This window comes from Manis pentadactyla, chromosome 4 (genome assembly GCF_030020395.1).
Source record: "Manis pentadactyla isolate mManPen7 chromosome 4, mManPen7.hap1, whole genome shotgun sequence".
NCBI lineage: Eukaryota > Metazoa > Chordata > Mammalia > Pholidota > Manidae > Manis > Manis pentadactyla.
Genome location: NC_080022.1, coordinates 143,315,683 through 143,337,325, shown reverse-complemented (window position 1 = coordinate 143,337,325; position 21,643 = coordinate 143,315,683). Strand labels below are relative to the sequence as shown.

Sequence of the window (21,643 nt, the reverse complement as noted above, 5' to 3'; positions counted from 1 at the left end):
TGCGTAGACATCCAGTCCCTCAGGGAAGGAGAGGACACCCCTGGGCTCAGGACTAACATGTGGGTGGAAGCACCTGGTCCCAACACTCACCTCCAAATTCTGAATGATGAGACCAGAGCTGTAACACTGACTGCCCCTTGCTCCCCAGCCTTCAGTCCCACCCATGCCCCACACCCACTGTACACACACAAGGGGCCTGGGGAAAGGTCAGCCAGTATGGGTCACACTCGTGGCCTGGCCCTGGAGTGGCCCGCTCTGGGCTACCCTGTGTTACCTCGGGGCTCCTCGGGAGACACGGACAGAGGCGTTGGAGGAGGTCACTGAGCCAACGCCCACAGCGAGCAGGAAGACTCTCCCTCTCAGCTTCCCTGACTTCCACGCCTTCAGCAGGCTCCACACAACAAGACCGCATGTTGCTCTCTTGAGCGCCTCTGGTCAAGTGAGCAGGACTGGGTTCTGCGACCAGGAGCTGGTTTCTGTCCGTGCGGGTCACAATTGAGGTTCTACTTGGCATGTCATCAGTGACATCACTTCTTCAAGGGCCCCTCCCTGCATTCAGACACACCCACATGCCCCTCTGGGATGCTGACTGCCCACCCTCCTGGCCCTTGCCACACATGACTACACAGATCTCCACCAGAGCCCTCCCCTCGCTCTTGGCAATGTCACCGGGGTCCCAGCTCTGAGGAGACAAGAGCTGAACTCAGGCCGCTTTTTCTCACCAGTTCCATGTCCTGCTGAGGCCACAGCACCTCCCAGGACCTGCCCAACATCCCGACCTGCACAGGGAGGTTCATGCCAGACATTCCTCCCTAGGGACATCCCCAGGGATATATGGATGACACCTCCAGCTCCTGGGGGCTGGTGTCACGTGTGTCTGACACACAGACTCAGAGATGGAAGAATGCCAACCAGGCTTGGCATGGAGCGTGGAACACCACGCAGGTCAGGCCGGGGTCCGGGCCTTGTGATCTTGGGCAAGTCCATCTAACGCTAGGCCGTTTTCAGGTGTGCACCTTGAAGAGGCAGCAATGAGATGAGATCCAGGTGTTGCCATCTACTGCCTTCCACCTTCCAAAGGTCCAGGCTGCTCTCAAACTAGGTGCTTTTCAGATCAATCAGTAAATGGGTCAGAGTAGCACACTGGAAATGAAGCCTATGCTGCCTCTGAAATCCTAGGTGGTCCACCAGGCTGCTGTGCTCGTGTGTGTGTGTGTGTGTGTGTGTGTTGGGGTGGGGGGTGCAGATACAGCATCTTATTCTTCACCTTAGAGGGGATAGCTTGGCATGCCCACAAGATAGACTTCTAGTAACTTCTCTAAGATGAAAGGTCCCTGAATTTTTGTTGGATTTATTTCCCACCTTATGACACATGACTGTGCTGTCAATATGCCTCGATGAGCTGTACTTTCTGATCCCTGGGTCCAATCAGCCTAGTACCATCAATGGGATGGGCCAGTGTGACGGCTTCTGAAAGGAAAAGGAGATGAAGCTTCTGTCTAAATGACAACCTAAGTCTGGAGGTATGATATACCTCTGAGATAGTTTTCTCTCCTTGCCGACTGAAAGCTAACTGCCCTCCTGGTCTTTACTCACAGGAAGAGAACAAAGAGCATTTTCCTGACCAATAGTTACACACTGGGTGCTTGGGGATCAAGTGATGAAGCCCCATGTGCAGCAGGAACTGCAATTTGAGACACTCTGATTACACTGACAATCATGCACTGTCATCTCCAAGATTTGTCTATTTTCTAAGTAGGCTAAATGAGTGACTTCAATAAGGGTATGTGGAAATCAGCACCCCTACTTCTTTCAAATCCTTGGTGTCACCAGGCATTACTGCTTTCAATGTATACTTTAAAGGGAGTTCTAGAGGCTTGTACTTGACCTGCCACACAGCATGAATTACTTGCCGGCACAGTCCCCTGTGCCTAGCAAGGAGGAAGCTGGGAGCTCTGCATCCCTGACAACTCAGCCCTGTGGGCTCTGACACTGAAGGAGCGGCACTGTGGGCACTTGGTCAGCGTGGGGGTTGCTGCTCCTGATACCAAGACCTGGTCCTCGTCCCTGAGGTCAAACCACAAAACACAATGACAAGGTTTTGAGGAAAGGAAAGAATCATTTATTGACTTGCTAGCAAATGAGGGAGTGGTAGGCTCCTGCCTTGAAGAACCACCGTCCTCCTGACACACAAGCGGTCAGGGCTTTTCGAGGGGAAATGGTAGGAGAGAGGCTGGGGTGCCAACACATGAAGTAGCAGCTTGCAAGGGTCCAGGCAGACACTCCTGCACTAATTCACTAGCTTTTTGTTTTTCTTTTCTGCTCCTCCTCAGTCCCCTGGGACAGGATGCTTGGGGTTGAACAAAATCAGCTTTCAGCTTTAACTCTGACCCTCAGACTAAGAAAATCTGGAGAACAAGAAGAAATTGCCGCCCCATCCACCTCTGCCCATTAGTGGACAAAGTTTCTGGGGCTGCTTGAGTTCACTTTCCAGTGAATGTTAGTGTTCTGTTTTGAACAAAGATTTCGTTCCTCTTTTCCTCTACTACACATTCATTTATTACTGTTAAATTCCCTCCTCCACGGTCTTAACAGGTGTCGCAAAACAGATCATGAAATGCCTTGAGGGATGGTTTCTGACTTTATTTCCCGAAGATAGCCACAAGTTGAAAAACACAGCTCTAAGCATTTCTTGGAATATCAGTGCTGGCTGACAAGACAGGAACTGCCATATGCAGTTCAGATTTCCAGTGGACTTGGCTTATGTGTTCAAATTCTGCAAATGTTGCTGTTAGAATCAGCAAGGGACTCTCTCCTTGAAACTGCCTGGAGCTGACAGCCTTGCATTTAATACTCGCAGGCAGAATTTTCTCAAGAGCCCCTCCCCCACTTCTAGCACATGAACAAGTTGGGGAAATGAGAAGAGGGGACCCACAGGGGCCTTTATGTCCAGAACTACTGCCCCACTCCCTCCACAGAGGCCTCAGGAGTCGAGGGGGCAGTGCTTGCAAGCCCAGGGCCTCCTCTTTGCCTTCCAGGCTGCTCCCCCTGCTGCTGCTACGCTTGTTACCACTTTTGGAAACCTACGAGAACAACACAAGCGCAACTTGGGGCTTACTGAGGTTTTGGTTCAGTGAACAGGTGAGGCTACAGCTCCTAGGAGTCAGCCTCATTCTCGACCCCTTCTTCCCCCCACCCCCCACTGCCGGTCTGGCCTGCGCCTGCACCTCATTGCGAGCCGGGGTGGGGCTGCGGGTGAACGGTGGGTTCCCTGGGTCGGGTCGGAGCGTAGGGGCCGCATCTCCCGCTGGCTCCCAGCCCGCGCGGGTGCTGCCCATCCTCCCGACTTGCGCTGCGATCTCCCGCCGGCCTCCTTCCTCCCTTCAGTGGGTTAGTCTGGTAGGGCTGCCATAATGAAGGACCACAAACCGCACGGTGAGGGCGCCCTAATCAACAGAAATGGAAGGTCTCCCAGTCCTGGAGGCTAGAAACTCAGAATAAGGTGTCAGCAGGATTAGTTCTGAGGGCCAAGGGGGCATCTGTGTCAGTTGCTTTGACTTGTAGAATCCTGGGGTTTTTTATGTGGGTCTGCACGTCATTTCACCAGTCACGTTGCATTAGAGGCCAACCCTAAACCAGTGTGACTTCATCTTAATCACATCTGCAAGGACCTTATTTCCCCAATAAGGTCCTGGTGGTTAAAACTCCAATACATCTTTTCAGGGTGACATAATTCAATCCATAACAATCAGCAAGCTTAGGCTGGGGAGGAGAGCATGGAGAGCAGATCTGTTCCTTGTCTCTGCAGCTGTTGCCAAGCTGTGTGATCCTAGTCAGGGGAGCTTCTCACCTGGGCAGTGATTGGAAATGGTAAAATGCTATTCGTATAGATACATACACGTTACTAGGGGCTAGGCACTGTTTTAGGTAACAATTAATACATATAGAGTGTTTAGAATAGGACTAGATAAGTGTTCTCTATTAACACATTTAAATTGTAAAACAACCCTAGAAGTAGGTACAATTATTATCTCTGGTGCACAGACAGGGCAGGTTATTTACCTCAGGTCCCACAGCTAATAAGTGGTAGAACTGGAATTAGAACCCAGGCAGCATGGCTCTGGAGCCTGACTCATAACCACCACATTCCAATGATGTGAGAGGTGCTGCGGTGGGCAGTCATGTCAAAGGCTGGTGGAGTTACAGAGTCTGAAGAGGGCCCATTGGATTTATCAACAGGAGGTCATGGGTGGTGGAAAGAAACTAGCTTCAGTGACATGCGTGACATGAGCACCTGCAAAGTGGTCAGTGTGCATAGCAATGTGCCGTAACTAAAATACAAGGAATAATACCTTAATAAATAAATAAACTACATGGGATTTTAAAGACTTTGTACAAAAAAAATGTAAAATATTCCATCAATTATTTTGTATATTAATGCTGAATTGACATTTTGAATATATTGGGTAAATGAAATACATTATGAAAATTAAGTGCAATTGTATAGTCACTCTTTTAAACCGTAGCTACTAGAATAGTTTAAATTACATATGCAGCTTGCAATATATTTCTATTTCTAGTGCTGGCCTAGAAGGTCACATTGGAGGAAAAGGGAGCAGTAGATAAAACTAGAGAGAGGTCTAGGTGACATCAAAGAGGGAGCAAGGGAGAAAGCACGCTGGTGGAGAGTAGTTGTAATGAGAATCGGACCCTAAGGCTGTAGAATTTCAGGAGGGAGTTAGTTCTTGGCAATGACAAAGTCCACGTGTGGCCTAAGAATCGGTCCCGGAAGTAGGGGGCAGAGATATTGCAATGAGAGGTGAGGCGGCACCTGAGAGATCATTAGATGTCATTAACAGGGTCAGAGGAGACACTAATCTAGTTCAGGGCCTCTCAACCTCAGCCCTGTTGACAGTTAAACGGGCTGGGGAATGCTTTGTGATGGGGGCGGGGCTTGGTGCAGGGCTTGTCCTGGGCTTTGTAGGTTGTTTAGCATCTCCTGCCTCTGAGCACTAGATGCCGGCAGTACACCCCTGCCCCCAATTGTAACTAAAACTGTCTCCAGACTTAAATGTCCTGGGGGGGCGGGGTCTGGGGGAGGGTTCTGGCAGTGGGGAAAGGTGGGAGTGGTACAAAATTGCCCCTGGTTGAGAACCACCGGTCTAGCTGGATGCTCTGAGCTTCAAAATAAGGTAGAAAAAGAATAGTCTTTAGGTGAGGGTAACAGGGTAGGAATTGCAGACATCACCTCTCAGCGTGGCCTATGTGGCGTGCAGTGAGCAGGTAGGAACTGAGCCAGGTTTCTGTCCTGGGGAGCCATGTAGAGACAATAAGTATTTCAAAATATTAAACTAATATGACGCCCAGTAACCTTTGAATCTTGAGGTTAATTTTCCTAAATTGCCAATGAGATAATAGTTTCTGTTATTTCAATAATTTTAATTCTAGGACTTGATAGAGAAAAAGGATTGTCTTGATTTTCTAAGTTCTTCCTTATGTATCAAGTGAGTTAGGTCTTAACGTAGTTTCACTAGAAGCTGTGTATACAGAAATGAAGGACTTTATTTGGGCAGGTTCACCCAGGCACAAAACCGCTCTGCTTCTGAAACATTGAAGAAAAGGCCAAGTGAGTCAGGCCTGAGAGTTTGTTCCACTCAGCGTCAGCTGGGGCCGCCTGAAGCCTGGGCGCTGGGATCCCCCGGGGGGCTCTCTCCTGCATATCTGGCACTTGTGCTGGGAAGACACAGCAGTTGGAGCTGGAACTGGTGGGGCTCTGCAGGCAGCCCCCTCAATGTGGGTGACTGCTTTGAAAACCCCATCCTACTCCCCACTACCCTACAGTGGTTGGAGCTACTCTATTTTTATACTTTTAGTGGGTATCATTGTTTTTCATGGTATGTAGTTTTGAGATATGTATTAATAAAATTCACCCATTTTTAAGTGTACTCTTCAAACTTCAATGAGTTTTGGCAAATGTATAGCTGTTTAACAATGATTAAAATATAGAATATTTCCATTACTCCAAAAAATTCCCTCATGTCCTTTTCAGTCAGGTGACCACCAATGTGCTTTGTCACTATAGTTCTATCTTTTCTAGAATTTCACATAAATGGAATCATACAGTATGTCATTTGTTGTGTCTGGTTTCTTTCACTTAGTATGGTTTTGAAATTCTGTATCATGTTTATCAATAGTTGGTTCCTTTTTCTTAATTTCCATCTCCTTTTGCTCAATCTCTGTATCCATAGTTTGCTTGCATATGAATATCACATACAATGTTTTCCCATTCACCAGCTGATGGAGCTTTGGATTTCCAGTTTTTGACTAACATGACTAAGACCATAATGAGTGTCTTTGTGTACAATCTGTGGGGCAGATTTTCTCTTCTCCTGGATACTTAGGAATGGCATTGCTGGGTCTTACCTTGGCATTTTGTATTTTTTAACACGTAAACCCCTAGTACTTACAATGAGAGTGAGCCTAAATTTCTGTTTCCTGCTCCCACACACAAGCTCACCAGCAAGAGAATTAGCTGTAACTCTCCACATAAGCCTTGGTGCCTCTCCTGCTGAAATCGTTGGAGTGTTTTCATTTAGCAAATTCACATTGTAATGTACAATTACACAGATTTTCCCTGCTTTTTATTTTGAATTGGCAGACCTGACAATTCTTTTAGGCTTAAATTCACTTTCTATTTCACTGGAATAAAACCTTTAGGAACTCTTTTAGATAAATTTATAAGTGTTAATCTGAATCCTTGCAAGCTTGAAAACATTATTTTGCCCTCAAACTTGAATATCTTGGGGCATAGAAATCTAGCTTTACAATCCATTTTCTCACAGAATTGTGAAGCTCTCTGGTGTGGCAGGTGGTCTGGCTCCTGGAAGTCTCCTGCTTGTACCCACTGGGGTGGCACAGCCCTGCTGCTCCGTGCCTGAGTGCCCTACCACCCCCTGCAGTGTTAAACATTCCTTTACAAAAGTTAACTTATCATAAAAACCTTAAGAAAGCCCTCCCTCTTCTAAGGAAAAACATTTCCTTCTAATATACTTCAGTTTAACTATTTATTCTACCTGGAATTTGTTTTTGCAAATGGTGTAGATGGAAATTTGTTCTCCGAATGGGTGGCTAACTCACAGCCATTCTTTACTATTTTGAAATGTAAAGTTTATCATTTACTAAGCTCCCATGTAGTCTTAATGTTACATTGATCTGTGTCAATGAAAAGCTTATTACTTAGTAAATTAGAAACACAAGTTACAGAACCATACTGAAGTATGGCACCATTTTATCCAATGAAGCAAAAAGAAATCTACAAAGTACAGATATGTGTGTTTGTGTGTGTGTATTTTTGTTAAATATACAGAAAGGAATTTGGAAGGTTACCATACTAATAAATTACATTTAAGAAGGGTAATGGGATTTTTCTCAAGATGGTGGCGTGAGTAGGGTGGCAGAAATCTCCTCCCAAAACCATATATATTTTGGAAAATACAGCAAATACAACCATCCCTAAAAGAGAGACCAGAAGATACAGTACATGAGCCAGACTACATCTACATCTGTGAGAACTCAGCATCTCACGAAAAGGGTAAGATACAAAGCTGTGACCTGGTGGGACCCGAGCACACCCCCAACCCCAGCTCACTGGCAGGAGGAAAAGAATCACAGTGGGGAGGGAGTGGAAGCACAGGACTCCTAAATAACCAGCCCTAGTAATCTGCATTGGGAGCACAGACACACATTGCATGGTGTACTGGATATTAGAAACAGAAAAGTAAAATCTGAGACTGCCACTGTGAACAGGTTCCCACAGCCTGCTGCCCTGGGACAAAAGAAAAGTGGGCACTTTAAAAGTCTTAAAGGGACAAGGGTTTAACAGGTGGACAAAATCGTCCTGGAACACTCAGCCCAGCAGGCTGGGAATTTTAAGGAACTTCAGGCACCCTAACCCCATGGTGGCAATGCAGCACTGCTCTGAAGCCCCTCATGGTGATAAGCAGCCTGCCATTCATTCCTTCCCCCCACCCCCACAGGCACTGCAAGCAAACCAGCTGACCAACCATTGCTGCAGACCAGCCGGGGAGCAGCCCCGCCCACAGCAACCATACAGAGTCTTCTCCCAGCGTGCAGCTAACTGGGACGGCCCAGAGGCTGTCCCCAGCATTCAGCCGCCCAGCACAAGCAGAGGAAGCCGGCGCAAAGTCCAGAAGGCACGAAGAGGTGCTGTTCTCACAGGAGAACACACGCTGTGCACCTGTGACCCACACAGTGCCCTAGGCTATCCTGAGGGCCACCCCGCCCATGGCAGCTCAGGGGATCAAACCAGAGACTGCTCCCTGTGTGCAGGTAACTGGCACAGGCAGTGGAGAGGGCAAGGAGATCAGCAAGCAGGAAGGGACTTTGTTCTCCCAGCTGACACACATGCCACTCGCCGGCAATAACTTCTATCGCCATGAAAAGGCAGAAGAACCTGGTCCAGTCCAAAATCACTCAGACAACGCCAGAAAGAGGGCCTGGTGAGATAGATATAACCAATCTTCCTGGGAAAGAATTCAAAATAAAAGTCATAACCCAAAGGGGAACCCTCCTACACTGCTGGTGGGAATGGAAATTAGTTCAAGCATTGTGGAAAGCAGTACGGAGGTTCTTCAGAATGCTCAAAATAGAAAGACCATTTGACCCAGGAATGCCACTCCTAGGAATTTACCCTAAGAATGCAGTTTGAAAAAGACAGATGCACTCCTATGTTTATTGCAGCACTACTTACAATAGCCAAGAAATGGAAGCAACCTAAGTATCCACCAGTAGATCAATGGATAAAGAAGATGTGGTGCATATACACAGTGGAATATTATTCAGCTATAAGAAGAAAACAAATTCTACCATTTCCAACAACATGGATGGAGCTAGAGGGTATTATGCTCAGTGAAATAAGCCAGGCGGAGAAAGACAAGTATCAAATGATTTTATTCATCTAAGAACAAAGAAAAAACTGAAGGAACAAAACAGCAGCAGACTCACAGAACCCAAGGATGGACTAACAGTTACCAAAGGGAAAGGGACTGGGGAGGGTGGGTGGGAACGGAGGGTGAAGGGGGGGAAAAGGGGCATTACGAGATTAGCACACATAATGTAGTGGGGGGACACGGGAAAGGCAGTACAACACAGAAAAGACAAGCAGTGATTCAATAGCGTCTTAGCACGCTGATGGACAGTGACTATAATGGGGTGTGTGGGGCGGACTTGATGATGGGGGGAGTCTAGTAACCATAATGTTGCTCATGTACTTGTACATTAATGATACCAAAATTAAAAAAATAAAAGATGCTTGGATGTGAGCAGAGCTAGCCTCAGAGGGAAGGGAGGAGCACTCTAGGAAGGACTGGTGCAGCAGGACCCAGCCAGGGGGGGCAGGCATGATTCCAAGACCTTAGCTCATGTCCATCTCTGCTGGCATACCCATGGGATGCGGTTCAGACAACATGCCTCCACCTGGGGACGGCCACACCTGGCGCTCCTGTAGGAGGCAGTGGTCAGGTCCTGGGCCAGGCTGCCACACCAACCAGAGGCTCTCCAACCCCCCAGAACCCAAGCATGCGCCATCACCCACCCGCTCATCCTTCAGACATTCACAGAGCCTTGGTTTCTGGAAGGAGGATGCAGAGCTGAAGAGAAGGCCCCGAGCCCCCTTGCGCAGCAGGAGAACAGTGTATGCGGGGGTGGCACCTGCGGCTGGGTTTTGAAGGGTGAGGGTGTGGGAAGGGTGGCAGTGTCCCCAGGGAAAGGGAGAGTAGGAGATACTCCAGGCAGAAAAGAGCCCATGAGCAGGGCAGAGGGCCAGGGGGCTGAGGCTGGAAGGCTCGATGGGTCTCCATGACACTCAGGGGGCAGCAGTGACTCAGGGTCAGGAGGCCCCATATTACCCCTGCACTCTGTCCCAGTCAGACGCACAAAAGTACCCAATCAAATACAGAGGCAGCAAAAAGAACAGGGAGGGGGTTGGGGCTGGAGAAGCCAGAGGCTGAAGGCCTGAGGGGCTGCTGGGGAGGGGCTGGGAGGCCTGGTGGGGTGCAGCCTTGTGGCTGGAGACGCCTCCGGGGTAAGAGTGCGTGGTGGCCTAGAAAATCATAAATGAGGTGGGAAAGGCTTGGAGCTGCCTGAGACCAGCTGCCTGCAAGACACAGGGGGTCCAGGAGGGGGAGCTGTGGGAGAGGGAGGCACAGAGAGACAGCTCCGGGCGCCGCCACCTGACTGCTGTGGGCTCCATGGCCCCCAGCCCCCCAACCACACAGTTGCCAGGTAAAGGCGTGCTGCAGTCAGCCCCAGGCGCTCAGGGTCTCCAGAGGGCCAGGGCCTGCCACCAGGAGTGTGGCCCCAGGGGCAAGGTTCCACAGGACGCCATCTGTGGGGACTAGGGGGACAGGCCCAGCTCCGGCCACACGTGTCAGTGGAGCTGCTAAATACGGACGTCAGGGTATACTTTCTACAAAAGCCACTCTTCCCCACAGGGTAGGGAAGTCAGGCAAGAGAAACTCCTGAGGCCACCAGCTGGGAAAAGAGAGGGAGCACAGGTAGCAAAAACCGTGTGACTGGAGACGTGGTTGGGCGAGGGACATCCTAAGATGCAGCCCAACCCCAAGGTTCCACATGCAAGACCCACCCAGGAGAGGCCTCCCTGCTCCAGAGGAGCCCACTGGAGAGCACAGGGCGGACACAGTGGGCACTGTGTAAATCTGCCTGTAAAATCCTAAACTGGTTCTGGGAGGAGACACAACTGGTTGTAGTGCTGGCTTCTGGGAGGGGTACTGGGAGTGTCAGGGAACAGAGGCTGGAGGAGACAGACTTTTCACTCTAGCTATCCTTTTGTAGTTTTTGAAAGTTTCTTTACCAGGTGTATGAATTACCTATGCAAACATAAGATGAACCAACTCTACAAAATAAAGGATTAAAAGACCTTTTTAAATTGCAAAGCGAACGAGTTTTAAACACACATCCTCAGTCACTCTTGCAGGGATGGAATACACAATGAAATGTAAATGTTCATTAACACCTCACAAAAATATCCACATATTATACATCACATACAAAACAAAAAAGGCACCCCCATCTTTACCACAGCATTCTGAGTCCTCTGCCTTGGCTCTGGCCTTGCTTTGATGACAAAACTCACATTCAGTAATAATAATAATAACAACAACAACAATACTACTTAGTAAGTTTTCACCTTGTGCTATACCATGCTTTGCCTCCATCGTTCCATCGAAGTCTTCTGACTTCCTCATTTTCCAGATGAGGAAACAGTTAACTCCGAGACCATGTTTGCTGGGCCCCCAAGCTCGGTCGAGGTGAGTAGGCCTGGCCCGGCAGGGAAGGCTGCTATGGATTCGTGGCGTCCCCTGGAGGTCCTGCGGTAAGTGTGGCAAAGAACCTAATGAGCCTTTGGATTTCTTTTGAGGACAGGCAACGAGGGAGGCAATCCAGGATCTGTGGAGTCCCACTTTGCTCCCCACTATTCTCGGAGAGCCCTGGCAGGGGACAGGACCCTGGCTTAGGAGGTGACGGTGAGGGTGACACAGACCTAACCCGAAAGGTCAGAGAGGAACACAGACCTGCCCGGAGGATCTACGAGGAGAAGCACTGTCCGACAAGCGCATTCCTGAGGCTTTCTCTGGGAGCTAAGGCCCTATATTTAAGCAAACAAGCAAACAGGCAAAAACACGCTGATGGGCACAGAAAAACCAACGCCAAAACATCTCGGAGGCCAGGAGGGGGCGGAGCCTGGAGGGCGAGACCGGCAGCCACAGAGTGACAGTTACTGGTCACATTCCCTTAGGTGCCCGCCCCAGAACCTCCCAGCCATGGGTGGGCCACTCCTCCAGACTTAGCACGCTCATTGGCTGAACGAGGGCAGGAGAGCTCTCATTGGCTGAATTACCTCACCAGCTCTTTGGGGCTGTACTCGAGGACAAGACCTACGGAGGGGGCGGGGCTTTTTGCTGTGGGTTTGCGTTGTGGAGTGGTCGTGCCGGGCCCTTTAGGCCAAGCGTGAAAACTGTGGTCTGGCCGGGCAGTGTTGGGGCGGAGGCGGGGGCACACTGGGCTCGGCCCCAACACCCTCGCTCTTGCATGCCCCGCTTTCCAACATCGAATCCAAGCGGGGCGGGCGGTGTCGCGAGCGTGATGTCATCGCGAGGCGTCCCGCGCGTCTGGAGGGAGCTCTGACCTTTCGGCGTGAGAAGCTGTGCGGAGATGCTGCAGCTAGTTAGGGCAGGGGCGCGGGGCTGGCTGTGGCCGTCCGGCTGCCGCGTGAGGCCGGGGTCTGAGGACAAAGGCCGGAGGGACCGGGGTTGTCTCTTACTCCCGCCCACCGTTTACAGAGCCTGAACGCACTGGCGGAAGAGGCCGCGCAGCTGGCGGAGAAGCCAGAGCCGGTGGCGAGCGCGGGTGAGGTTGCCAGGGTCGCCCAGGAGGGCCGGCGACAGGGAATTCTGACCCTTGACCTCCCAATCGCTTTAGTTCCCCAGGCGCCTGTGCTGCGCAGGTGCGAGCTCCCGGTATCCCCGCACCGGCGTCCGGTACAATCCTGGATAGAGTCCCTGCGGGACTACGAGCAAGAGCGCGTGGGTCTAGCCGAGCTGCACCCCGAAGTTTTCTCTACAGCGCCCAGGTGAGAGGAAGCTGGAAAGAGGAACTGGGTGGCCGAGGAACGGAGGGGTGGGTGGTAGGAATCAGGATGATCTGGGCTCCAGCCTCAGTTTCTCCACCTGTCAAAAGAGGATGATGGTCTTTGCGGAGTTCTGTGAGGTTGAGAGCTGAGAGGTAACATCCTGTAGGTGTTAAGCACGCAGAACTGTGGAGCCAGAGTAGCTGGATTCAAATCCTGCCTTCCTCCGTTTGCCCTACGGTGTCTCCATTGTCAAAACTCAAAGAGATTAAATGAGTTAATTCTGGCACATAAGAAGTTCTATAGAAATGTTGATTATCGTTACTGTTAATGGTTTTTGCAAAAATGACCACCAACGATGAAGTCCTTACTATATGCCTGGCACAGCCTATTTGCCTTTGAGTTAACGAGATCATCATAGCAACCCTAGGAAGGGGTTCTACTGTCCTTACTTTGTGTATAAGGAAACTGAGCACAGACAGCTTAAGAAATTTGCCCAAGGTCACACAGCTTACAAGCTTTAGAGCCAGGATCTCAAACTTCTGTGGGCTAACTCCCAGGACCGGGTTGCCACTTGCCAACGGTGTATAACACTTTGATACTTAGTTTATCACTATTACTATTATTTGTACGGTTTTCCCCCTGCCTTTGCAGAGTCCCAGTCTAGTAGAGGGTGCCAAAAAAAGTTCCAAACACAGTGTATTTTGTTTATTCTGTAAATACTTACAAGGCACCTGTCATGTGCCAGGTTCCATTCGAGGTGTTGGGCATACAGCATTGAGGTCACTGATGTTGCTTACACTCTAGAGCAGGAGTCAGCAAACTCTATAAAGGGCCAGAAAGAAAGTATTTTAGGCTTTGCAGGCTACAACATCTCCATGGCAATTACTCGCATCTGCCCGTGTAGTGCAAAAGCAGCCACAGACAATCTGTAAGTGAATGAGCATGGCTGTGTTCCGGTAAAATATGTTTACAAAAACAGGCAGCTGTCCAGATTTGGCCTGCTAGACAGCTTGCCAATGCCTGGCAGCTGTGTCCAGTGTAGCCACATAATGTGAGCCACATGTGTTCATTTACATTTTTCTCTAAGCCAAGTTTTTTTTTTTTAAGTAGAAACAAGTGAGATTGATTTCAGTAGTATATTTTGTTTAACCTGATGTATCTGAAATGCTGTTGACTTTAACATGTGGCCAGTGTCTGCTGTAGGGGACAGCACAGGGATAGGGGGGTAAAACCAGGAGGAAGTTTGCAACCAGCGAGTTGTAATGCTAGGGAAGAAGTAAGGTACTGTGAGAAGGAGGAAGAGGCCTCTCTGTGAGATATCTGGCCTGAGACCTGCAGGCTGAGAAGGAACAAGCGAGGGGAACAGTGTTTCAGGCAGAGGGAATAGTGAGCACAAATGTATGGAGGCTGGAGCCCGTTTCACAGAATGGAAATGGAGTGGGGCTGGAGGTGGTATGAGATGGGGTCAGAGAGGGGCAGGGGCAGGGCACACAGGGCCCTGGAATTGGACGGAAGGAGCACGAGTTTTGATCTTTTGAAGTGTGGAGAGCTTAAGTGGATGTGGGCCTCATGTTGCCTTCTTACTCTACAGGCTGGATATCCTGCACCAGGTTGCCGTCTGGCAGAAGAACTTCAAGAGAATTGTGAGTGCCCTGGGGGGTGAGGTGGGAGTACAGAGGCCGAGCAAGCCCCTCAGTGTGTCTTCTCCAGATGGCTGGGCGCATTCTCCTGAACCATTGGCTAACGAGTCACTTGCCAGGCATTTCCTGAACAACCATCCTGCACTGGGTATTGTGCTAGCAGACAAGATTCCTGCCCTTACCAAGTTCACCATCTAGTTGGAGAAGTGAACGTGAATCAAGTAGTCACTCGTGGAGATGTATAATCAGGGAAGTTGTCCCAGAGAAAGGGGTATTTAACCACAGGTGTGCAATAGGAACTAATTAGGTAAAGGGGGCAGAGGGCCTGGGGTGGAGGTAGTGAGAACAGCATATGCAGAGGACTGGGGCGGGGACCAGGAGGAGCCCAGTGTGGCCATAGAGGTCAGCAGTGGTGAGGAGTTTGGATTTTAGGCCAAGAGCATGGAAGAGGCCATTACCGATCAGGGCTTCTCTGCCTTCCCTCTGCCCCCCTCAGAAGTCCATCCAGTTATTTGTATGGTTTGCCCCCTGCCTTTGTGGAGTCCCAGTCTAGTAGAGGGTGCCAAAAAAAGTTACAAACAATGTATTTTATTTATTCTGTAAATACTTACAAGGCACCTATCATGTGCCAGGTTCCATTTGAGGTGTTGGGCATACAGCATTGAGGTCACTATCCCTGCTCACATCCTCCCTGGCTCCCCATCACCCGAGGAATGAAGTAGGAGTGAAATCAACCTGCCATCAGAAGCCCCCAGCCCCGCACCTCTTCCTGATTCTAGCTACGACTCTCCCCACAACTCCCCTTCCTCTCAGATGCAGCTACACTAAAATCATTTGAAAAATAGCCCTCACTGCATGCCAGGTACACAGCCCCTGCCTTTAAGGCCAGCTTTGGGAGGGGAGGAAGAAATACTTGATTTATTTCTCCCTTCCCTCCCTCCCTCCCTCCCTCCCAGAACCCTCTGGCTTGTCCAGCAGAGCCCCCAGCTCTGTGCCCCCCATCGGGCCCCGTAGTGGCAGGCCCAGTCTGCCCAGCTCACTGCTGTATTCCTGGACCTGGCGACTTTGGGCCACAGTGCCATTGGCCTCATGCACCTGACCCTCTCCTCACTTTGTGTCCACAGAGCTATGCCAAGACCAAGACTAGGGCCGAGGTGCAGGGTGGTGGCCGGAAGCCCTGGCCACAGAAAGGTAGTGGGCATGTGAGACATGGCAGCATCCGCTCCCCGATCTGGCGAGGAGGTAAGTGAGGCAGTGCAGGCAGGGGGCTCCGCATTAATGGAGGTCTTGGTGTCTGTTCACACATACCCAGTGAGAAGTCTCGTGAGCCCCATTCTCTCCACCTTGGCAGGGGTGGTAGGACTCAGGCCCACGCACCTCCCCACCCATGTGGGTCAGATCTGGGGGCCTCCACTCCCCCACCCCCACTCTAGTCTTGGCCTCTCCTGTCAGACTGTGGCCATAGCCCCTGTGGCCCTCCCTCCCATCTCACCTCTCCTGGCCCCCACTTCCCACAGCACCTGGAGGGATTTTCCTAAACTTCTCCGTTCCTGTCATCTTTGCATGAAGTCTGAGCTCTTTACTTGGCATTCCAGGCTGCAGATCCTCTCCCCTTTGTCCCCTCCACACCCTCTCTGACCAGACAGAGCTCGCCCAGTCATCTGCCATTTGCCTGACCAACTCCCATCGCCTCTCTGATTTGTTTGGGCCATGCCTCCTCCTCGACCTCCCTTGGGTCCCCCTGCCCCTGCACCCCCTTGTGCTGCCCCACACAGCCGTGATTACCTCAGCAGTCAAGCCTCTGAATACAAATGGTTTGAGGGCCGGGATCCTGTCCATCTTGTTCCCTGCTGTACTCCCAAGGCCCCACAGGGAGTGGACACATGGGTAGATGGCCCTCACACAGTGTTCAGTGGCTGAGGAAACAGGCCCAGTGAGTGAAGTCACCTGTCCCAGGTGATGTCTGATCCAGCCTTCCCTCTCCATCCGTACCAAGGCCCTGCCCTCTTTGCTGGAATTCAGTCTGTCAGCTGGCAGCCTGTGCACACAATCACTGGAGCAAATTTCTGACCTCCCAGCCCAGCCCCTCACCTGTGCACACCTCTGTGCCCTCAGGAGGCGTTGCCCACGGCCCCCGGGGCCCCACGAGCTACTACTACATGCTGCCCATGAAAGTGCGGGTACAGGGGCTCAAGGTGGCGCTGTCAAGCTGGCCCAGGTACAGCCCCCATCATGCCTGGCGCTGCCGGGGTCCTTGGGGAGGAGGCTGGGGAGCAATCAGGGGCTCACACTGTCCTCCCTGCCCCCCAGGACGACCTGCACATCGTGGACTCCCTGGAGCTGCTGAACGCAGACCCCCCAGTACCTGACAGAACTGGCCCACTACCGCCACTGGGGGGACTCCGTGCTCCTCGTGGACCTGTGAGGGTGCAGGGTAGAGCTGGGTGGGGGCCAAGCTCCGTCCACCGCAGGACTCACCTCCTGGCCTCCTTTTCAGAGCACATGAGGACATGCCTCATAATGTTGTGGCCGCCACCTCCAAACTCAAGACCTTCACCCTGGTCCCAGCTGTGGGTGAGCAGAGGGCCCCTAGGTCCCCAGAGAGCACACAGGCCTGTTCACATCCTTCGCCATGCCAGCTCCTGCTCAGGGTGCTCTCCCCTCCTCACTGCATGTCTCCAGACACACGGGGGTCACACAGGCATGAGATCACTGGCCTTGCAGTGGCTCAGGCCCCAGATGCCCTCCGCTCTGTTAGCTCACCCTTCTTTAGGTCCAGTCTTTAAACACATCCAGAACCGGCCACTTCTCACCACCTGGCCTTATAGTCTCCTACCAGGGCCAGTACAGTGGCCGTTGTCCTGGGTGCTGTGCCTGCTCTTGCTCAGGGTGTTCCCCACCACCGCCACCACTAGCGGCAGGTCCCATCCTTGCCCCCCAGTCTGTCCTCCCCTCAGCAGCCACCAGGGGGTGCCTGTGAGCGCCTGCATCTGGGCCCTGTCTGCCCACAGGCCCTGCAGGACCTGCCTCTGGCTCACTGACCACAGACACACAGCCGCCTCAGCACATTGTGCTCATTCACCTGCTCTGCTGATGCTCTGTGGGTGGGAAGTGGCAGTGACTGTGGGAGGCTCTGCGGCTCGAGTTGGGAGCTGTGGTCTCTGTCATCCAGGGTCTTGCTGCCAGGGAGTGGCTGAGCTGGCATTTGAACCCAGTCTGCAGGGCTCATGACACAGGACCGCCTTACCCTTCCTGACTGCACCCGAATGCCCGCCTGCCAGGCCTGAATATGCAGAGCATGCTGAAGCACCAGACGCTGGTCCTCACCCTGCAGACCGTGGCCTTCCTGGAGGAGAAGCTAATCTGGCAAGACTCGCGTTACACCCCCCTCTACCCCTTCCGCCTGCCCTACCGCGACCTCCCCTGAGCCCTCACCCTCGCACCCCAGGGCCCATCGGCCGCCCGCCTTCCTGCACTGTTCATGCCAGTTGCCTGCTGCAAGCCAGGCCAAACCCCTGGCAGGCTCGGGCCTCGGTGCTGTTTTTAGAAGAGGCCCAGACTCACCTTTTGTGAGCAAGTCAGACCCCGGGCATATGCAGTGGAATGCCTGTGTACGCCACTGTCTCTGGGGCCTCACTCCTGGCCCTCCCCGCTCCTGGGCATTCACCCCTGGGCGGGATTTGTGGTCCTGTTGGTTGTGGTCCTTCGGTCCAGGAGTGCAGGCTTGATTCCACAAGTAGGTATGAGGTGCAAAACTGCACTCCTCACGGTAATCGCCCCTAAGTACAGAGTCAGGATCCACGTGGCCAATAAGTGAGCAAATAAATGCATTCTTAAAAACACCCAACCACTATCCTGATTCTTGCGTCAGCCAATGTCATTTTCCCTCCACGTTAATGTTTGTTAACAGTTGTCACACAGACTATGCAACAGTGTGGTCAGTTTCCTTGGTCAGCCAGAGCCGTTGCCCCACTGACCCCCCATCAAGCGGGGCTGCCCCTCACTGGAAACATGTGGAATGCCTCTCTGGGGAGTGCCTTCAGAGCGTGCAACATATTCTTTAGAAATCCTTGGTGAACAGAAACTTCAATCCTTAAGGCACCAGATTTGACTAAAAAAAGCCCGGCCACTTGTTGCCAGTAAGGAGGGGTGAAGTGGCAGGTGGGAAAATGCTGCTTGGGCTAAAGCCAAGCCATTCTCTACCTCTCCCTGCACCTCTTACCAGCCCCTTGGGGACACCAAGGCCTAGAGGACCACCCCCCTGGTGTCCTGACAGCACCCAGACTAGTCTACACAGTTGTAACTAGGAGGAACAGAGCTCAGCGGTCCACATCAGAGCTATCAGGAAACGGTGGGGCCGGCCCCTGCTCTTGCAGATTTTCAAAAGAAATGCACCCAGAAAAGTCTGATCTCCAGAGTATGCTTTCAAATAATCGGGGCTGGGTGGGGGTAGCATGTGTGCCGTCTGCTCAAGCTGCCTTAACTGCCACAGGCTGGGTGGTTTAGCTCCAGAAACGCTTGGTTCTAGAAGCCAGAAATCGAAGATCAAGGTGGCAGGGCTGGCCCTCCTGAGGCTGAGGAAGGTCTGTCCCAGGCCTCTCCCTGGACTCCCGGTGGTTTGCCCGCAGCCCTTGGCTTTCCTGGGCTTACACGCAGATCACCCTCATCTCTGCCTCCACCTTCATGGGGTATCTGTGTGTCCAAATTCCCTCTTTATAAAGACGCCAGTCATGTTGGGTCAGGGCCACCTTAATGACCTCACCCTAACTTGACCCTATTTCCAAACTGGGTCACATTTGCAGGTACCAGGGGTTAGGTTTTTAGGGTGTGTGTGTGTGTGTGTGCACGTGCGTGCATGTTGGGGGAGGAGGAGGAGGAACAGGTGAACCCAACACAGGGTGTAAGGGGAGAGAGAAGATCAGCGCTTAGAACTGGAAGCCAGCACCTGTGCTTTAATCAGATCCACCCTCTGCTGTTGTCGTGGTTAAATTCTCTCAAATAAAAAGCCTTTTTCAAAAAAGAGATGAGTGAAGACATTTCTTCAGCAGAGCCATTGCTACCTGTAAGTTCCCATCTAGCCTCTTGGGACATAGGAACCCAGAAAGGGAGGGGACTTCACAGCCTTTCAGAAGTGTCCCTGAAGGCAGGCCACCCAGGACTCAAGCTGGCTCTGGTTTAAGAGAGCTAGAGGGAGCCGAGAGGGCTCAGATCTGACTCCCAGGACACCCAGAGGGTGAGAGGCAGGCAGCTGGGATGGTGCATCCAGGGTGTGTGCTTCTTGATAGTTGGCTTGGAGGCCCACCGGGTGTGGGGGCTCCCCTCAGCTGCAGCCCAGATCAAAGACGCCCCCCCAACAAAGGGGTCTCTAGGAAAGAGCTTCCAAGCCCCAGAACACACACCAGATCCACAGGGGTGCCACTTTAACACACTGCTAGGTCATCAAAGAGGGTAAAGCCACCAGCCAAGGAGGACATGCCTTGGGCCCTCCTACCTGCACCTGTGCAGGACGAACCCAACGGGCTGATGAGAGGGGGCGGGTGGGTGCAGCCAGGAGGAAGATCAGCAGCAGAGCCACCAGGCCCCTTCCCACGGAAGCCTCCAGCCTGGGGAGGCTCCCATCAACAGCAGTTCAGGTTCAGAGAGATCCCTGGTATCTCATTTTGCAAGGGGAGAGAGATTGTCAGTATTTCTTGACTCTGAAGCTAATGGTCTTATAGATGTAGAACCAAACTCTGCCTTGGCCTCATCTGAGATTGTGTCCAAGGCCTCGCAGTATTTATTTAGTGCCTAGAAAACAGGCCAAAGTGACCCACTTTCCACAGAAAAGTTCAGGATTTAAAAATACATAACACGTGAAGCGTGTTGAGCGTTCTTAATGATGAGAGCCAAAGGCACTAGCACCATGGCACTATTCTACTAGATGCACATTTTCAGATGCTCTGCACCCTGGGAGTTACCATGCTGATAATACAGATTAATATCAAGTGTGATGGAGAAAAATCCCACCCAACCAAGCGATTCCACTCAGATGGAACCCCACACATTCAAAGAGCGTTTATTAAGCTACCCCTGTAAACAGTAGCTTGAGGATTATCTGTCCTATTACACGTTGAGAATGAGTTACATCTCTTTCTGTATACGTTCCAAGGGGTAGAGAAACCATGTGGCCTTCCTATGTCTTTGATAACCTTGTCCCCATGGAACAGATGACTGCTGTCACTTGAAAGTATATTTAGCTTCTCCTTTCAGCACTCCTCTCTTTAAACCTTTTTCCATTTCCCTACACCTTTTATTCCATCCCTCAAGTACTTAATTTTCCTTCTTTTGCTCTTCCAACACAGCTTCACCTTAAATTCTAGACCATCTAGAATTTTTTTTAAGGCATTCAAGATCCTATGAGATAATGAAGTACTCCTTTCAGGCATTAATCCCATTCATTTACTGTTCACGCTACTGCTTCTCAGTCCCCTCCCTATCTCCCTCTCTCTTTAGCCCTCCCTTTCTATATTCATGTTGCCTCCACCTTCAGCTCTCCCCAAGTCACTGCCCCACATTTTCCTCAGGCTCTCTAATCAGTCTCCATCCCCACGGCAGGTTTTTGCAAAGAATCTCCACCTCCCCCAACTCTCCTTCATCCCTACCCTCGGTGACGCCCTCTCATTTTGCGGCGGTCCCTCACTCTCCCCAACCTCGGATTCCACCCCTACCCCCATCACGGCCCTACACAGTTTAGGGAACGCAGCTCACACTCTCCCTCGATCCCCCAAACTTGTCTCTTCCCCTTAAGACAACCTCCAGTACCCACCTCCCCCATTCCCGGGCCCCGCTAGGTCTCCCTGCACCTTCAGAGACTCTTGCCTTCTCCCTTCAGAGTTTTGGACACTCTCACCGCTCGGCGCGCTCCTTGCCCTCGTCTACCCGCTGGGCACCCCGTGCTCTCCCCGGGGCCCACAGCGCCCCTCCGAGAGCGGCCCTCCGACCTGCCTCCGCGCCTCCCGCAGCCCCTGCAGCCTCTGGCCCAGCTCCCGCCTGTAACTCTGCGCCGCCTCCACGTTCTCGCGAGCCTCCTGCAGCAACACCCCGGGCTCCAGCTCCATCGCCCTCTCCGGCCACTCGGCCGGCGGCTGCGGGCGCGGTTCCCGACTGTCCCGGGGCCGCCGAGCGGCGAAGCGCAGGCGGAAGCACCGCCCCGCTCCTCTGCAGCCTTGATTGGCAGTCGCGCGCCGGCGCCACGCGCAACCGTCGTCCGGGTCTCAGCCCCCGCCCCCTCACAGGCCCACCTGGCCTCCTCTGGGCTCCCACGCAGCCCCTGGGCCGCGATGCTCACTCAGGG

The 21,643-nt window shown here is 52.0% G+C and overlaps 1 pseudogene; it reads left to right on the top strand.

The window, feature by feature from the left end:
* The first annotated feature begins 12,028 nt into the window (after positions 1–12,028).
* Positions 12,029–18,150, top strand: LOC118921201 (39S ribosomal protein L4, mitochondrial-like; annotated as a pseudogene).
* The last annotated feature ends 3,493 nt before the right edge of the window (positions 18,151–21,643 follow it).